Here is a 5,000-nt window from a genome sequence, read left to right on the forward strand (position 1 = left end):
TCAACGAGACCTGGAAAAACTGTAATATCCTATGTTTCTCGGAGTTGTGGCTTAACGAGGACATGGATATACAACTTACTGGTTTTTCTATGCATCGTCAAGACCAGACAGTAAGGCGAGAGGGGGAGGGGTGTGTCTCTTTGTTAACAACAGCTGGTGCGCGATCACTAATGTTAAGGAAGTCTCAAGGTTTTGCTCGCCTGAGTTAGAATATCTCATGATAAGCTGCAGACCCATACTGTTTACCAAGAGAGCTTTCATCTATATTTTTCATAGCTGTCTATTTACCACCACAAACCGATACTGGCACTAAGACCGCGCTCAACGAGCTCTATAGGGTCATAAGCAAACAAGAAAATGCACATTCAGAGGTGGCTTTTTTCCGTTTTACCTCATTATTACCAGAATGCCACCTGTGTAACTAGAGGCGACAATACTCTAGATCACCTCTACTCCACACAGATGCATACAAAGCTCTCCTTCGCCCTTCATTTTGCAAATCTGACCTCCTGATTCCTGCTTACAAGCGAAAACTCAAACAGGAAGTACCAGTGACGCGCTCAATACGGAAGTGGTCCGATGAAGCGGATGCTAAGCTACAGGACTGTTTCTCTAGCACAGACTGGAACATGTTCCAGGACTCATCCAATAACATTGAGGAGTTTACCACATCAGTCACCGGCTTCATTAATAAGTGCATCGACGACGTCGTCCCAACAGTGACCGTACGTACACATCCCAACCAGAAGCCATGGATTACAGGCAACATCCGCACTGAGCTAAAGGCTAGGGCTGCCGCTTTCAAGGAGCGGAAGCTTATAAGAAATCCCGCTACGTCCTCCGATGAGCCATCAAACAGGCAAAACATCAATACAGGACTAAGGTTGAATCCTACTACGCTGGCTATGACGCTCGACGGATGTGGCAGGGCTTGCAGACTATCAGGGCTATGACGCTCGACGGATGTGGCAGGGCTTGCAGACTATCAGGGCTTTGGGGTGTGGTGAGCAGCAGCTCTGGGATGCAGCAGCGGTCTCGTTCCTCTGTCCCCAGGATCCTGGCCTGGCCTCAGACAAGATTACATAGCTCACTGTTTGGATCAAAGTGCTAGTGAAGGCTGGCTGGGTGGATAGCTGGCAGGGGATGGACAAGGGCCAATGACATTATCAGGGGCTGCATGAGTTCTAACAGGCCTCTAAATAGGGACTCAGCCTCTGCCTCCTTCTGCCACTCTCTCTCTGCATCCCTCTTTCTCTCCCTCCCTCTCTCTCTCTCCTTCTGCCCCCCCTCCCTCTCTCTGTCCCCTCTCTCTCTCTCTCTCTCTCTCTCTGCATCCCTCTTTCTCTCCCTCCCTCTCTCTCTCTCCTTCTGCCCCCCCTCCCTCTCTCTGTCCCCTCTCTCTCTCTCTCTCTCTCTCTCTCTGCATCCCTCTTTCTCTCCCTCCCTCTCTCTCTCTCCTTCTGCCCCCCCCTCTCTCTGTCCCCTATCTCTCTCTCTCTCTCTGCATCCCTCGTTCTCTCCCTCCCTCTCTCCTTCTGCCCCCCCTCCCTCCCTCCCTCCCTCCCTCCCTCCCTCCCTCCCTCCCTCCCTCCCTCCCTCCCTCCCTCTCTCTGTCCCCTATCTCTCTCTCTCTCCCTCCCTCCCTCCCTCCCTCCCTCCCTCCCTCCCTCCCTCCATTTCAAAGCTCATGACTTTATCCATGTCCTGCTAGTCGGCTGGCCCAGGCCACCACAGCCAGATGAACTCAATTGGCATTAACGGAGGAGTGAATAGACTGAACTGGGCACGCTCACAAAGGCCACACTGTTACCGTTCAGTACAGTACAGAAGCCTCAATGCTCTGAAGCTCTCGATTCACATACAATGGACTGGCACATAATAAAGTCAAAGGCAGCCATTTATACAGCCTGCAGTCTATTGAGCCTTCCCACAGGGAACCATTATATAGTCAGGGAAAATATGATCTGAGAGAGCAGCAATCGCTAGCTCTATCTATTTATGGAAACATTTATCAGCCTCCCAGAACCCAAAACAAGAGGAGGGGTCAGCCTCTCAGAACCCTACCAAGAGGAGGGGTCAGCCTCTCAGAACCCTACCAAGAGGAGGGATCAGCCTCTCAGAACCCTACCAAGAGGAGGGGTCAGCCGCTCAGAACCCTACCAAGAGGAGGGATCAGCCTCTCAGAACCCTACCCAGAGGAGGGGTCAGCCTCTCAGAACCCTACCCAGAGGAGGGGTCAGCCTCACAGAACCCTACCAAGAGGAGGGGTCAGCCTCTCAGAACCCTACCAAGAGGAGGGGTCAGCCTCTCAGAACCCTACCCAGAGGGGTCAGCCTCTCAGAACCCTACCCAGAGGAGGGGTCAGCCTCTCAGAACCCTACCCAGAGGAGGGGTCAGCCTCTCAGAACCCTACCCAGAGGAGGGGTCAGCATCTCAGAACCCTACCAAGAGGAGGGGTCAGCCTCTCAGAACCCTACCAAGAGGAGGGGTCAGCCTCTCAGAACCCTACCAAGAGGAGGGATCAGCCTCTCAGAACCCTACCCAGAGGAGGGGTCAGCCTCTCAGAACCCTACCCAGAGGAGGGATCAGCCTCTCAGAACCCTACCAAGAGGAGGGGTCAGCCTCTCAGAACCCTACCCAGAGGAGGGATCAGCCTCTCAGAACCCTACCCAGAGGAGGGATCAGCCTCTCAGAACCCTACCAAGAGGAGGGGTCAGCCTCTCAGAACCCTACCCAGAGGAGGTGTCAGCCTCTCAGAACCCTACCAAGAGGAGGGATCAGCCTCTCAGAACCCTACCCAGAGGAGGGGTCAGCCTCTCAGAACCCTACCAAGAGGAGGGGTCAGCCTCTCAGAACCCTACCAAGAGGAGGGGTCAGCCTCTCAGAACCCTACCAAGAGGAGGGATCAGCCTCTCAGAACCCTACCCAGAGGAGGGATTATTTTCCAGCATGCTTCTCTCCATGATCTCCAGGACATGTGCTCTCTGCTCCGTCCATATCACCTGCCTGGTGGCTTATGTTTGTTTTCTCTCTGGGAAAGGGGATAGACTTCAGTGTAGTACTTTATGGATACTAAAACTATTTAAGAAAATCAAATACCGCTATAGCAATTGTATTAGGCAAAAGCAACTGAAGTTAAATAATGTTTAAAAGTATTAGAAAAAAAGCCAAAAAGTAAAGCATCTTACACAAAGGTATATTTTCAAATCTCTTCCCTGTAAAACGTAGGCCACTCTTGGATTTACATAACGTAAGTGTTAACAAGTGTGTCATCCTTTAATCCCATCTGTGAACATCCGATTTAACATTTAACAAACTGATGGTAAACCATCTCATTCAAGGGAAACAGCCCAGAACTCTTCTATCTAAGGTAGAGTGGGAGGGTTGAAAGGCTGACGGATTTGGAGAAAAGAAAAGAGAGAGAGAGTGAAAGCTTTGGATGGATCTCAAGGTGGTGAGTGAGTGGATGAACGTGAAGAAACACAAACAGCAGAGGATTCTAAAATGAAAAGACGTTTGTGAAATCTCTAGCACTGACATCACCGTGTGTCTGATGACCCCGTACCAGTTAACACGGCCAAAGCAAACAGAAGAGTTCCACTGCTGCCATCGCAGAGCCCTCATATTACATCACTCAACATACAGTACCTCTTCTACCAATGTGACAGGGTTTCAACTAGACAGTAAACCTCTTCTACCAATGTGACAGGGTTTCAACCTTCTGTTGACAAGATGTGACTAATCTTTGCTCATGCTATGAAGCTGCGGAAACAGTGTGGGTTTGGAAAACATCAGGAGTCTTAAAGGTCGGAGTAAAACCTACAATATTGCTTTAGGAAACAACACAAACCCCTGCAGTGTTAAAGAGAGAGAAAAACTCCCTTTAAAGAGGAGTCGGTCAAGAGAAAAATAAAACTACACTTGATTGCCTTTTCTCAGACTACGTAAACAACCCCTATGTACTTCTATTGTGCTCCAAAGCGTAAGCCTGAACAGAACTGAACAGAACTGGACTGAACAGAACTGAACAGAGCAGAACTGAACAGAACTGGACAGAACAGAACTGAACAGAGCAAAACTGAACAGAACAGAACTCAACAGAACAGAACTGAACATCACCTGTCCTCAGTAAAACCCTCTGACTGATCACATACACATATTTATCAGATGTTATTGCGGGTGTAGCGAAATGCTTGTGTTCCTAGCTCCAACAGTGCAGTAGTATCTAACATCTCACAACAATACACACAAAATCTAAAAGTAAAAGAATGGAATTAAAGAAATATATAAATATTAGGACGAGCAACGTCGGAGCGGCATTGACTAAAATACAGTAGAGTACAGTATATACATATGAAATGAGTAAAACAGTATGTAAACATGACCAGTGATTCCATGTACTACCTGTCCATGAAACGTGGACTACAATAAACCTTGGCAGATTAAACACAGTAACACTTGAATGGAAACGGTTCTTCTTTGAGAGGATTGTTTAACCGACCTTCCTATGACTTCAGGAGGCTGTATCGACATTATGTTCTGGGGGAAATAAACATGTAGGCAACAATCCGCTATTGGTAGTTACAATGTCTTTTTTCCCCTTAGTCGAAACCTCTCCAAATAAGATGACAGCAGATGTAGACCTACATTCGCTATATCTAACCTTCAACACCCTCAACCACTCATTTCATATGAACACTATTTTTTATATGAGTTATGAGGTCACATTCCTGTCTCAATAAACTATCTTTGTAAAATCTGAATAAACATCATATAGGACTAACATACAGTGACTTACAACACCGCACTGCAAAGCCTACAACAAGGGGAGTGTACCTCTACTGCGATCGTCTGTCACCCGTCCAAGTCTGGGAGGAAATAGATGAAATGATAAGATCATAAAAATACTTTGTTGACTTCTTTAATTCGTGCCAAATTCTGGGAGGCAAAACAATGCTATAAAAGCAGTTGATGGGTGTAAATCACGTGCATACAGGTTA

The 5,000-nt window shown here is 47.9% G+C and overlaps 1 protein-coding gene across 1 annotated transcript in view; it reads right to left on the bottom strand.

Moving 5' to 3' along the window:
• LOC311139269 (uncharacterized protein) overlaps positions 1–5,000 on the bottom strand; it is a 71,389-nt gene that overhangs the window by 50,346 nt on the left and 16,043 nt on the right. The gene's annotated exons all lie outside the window — the stretch shown is intronic.

The sequence above is a fragment of the Coregonus lavaretus genome (assembly GCF_964263955.1).
Source record: "Coregonus lavaretus genome assembly, chromosome: 13".
Lineage (NCBI taxonomy): Eukaryota > Metazoa > Chordata > Actinopteri > Salmoniformes > Salmonidae > Coregonus > Coregonus lavaretus.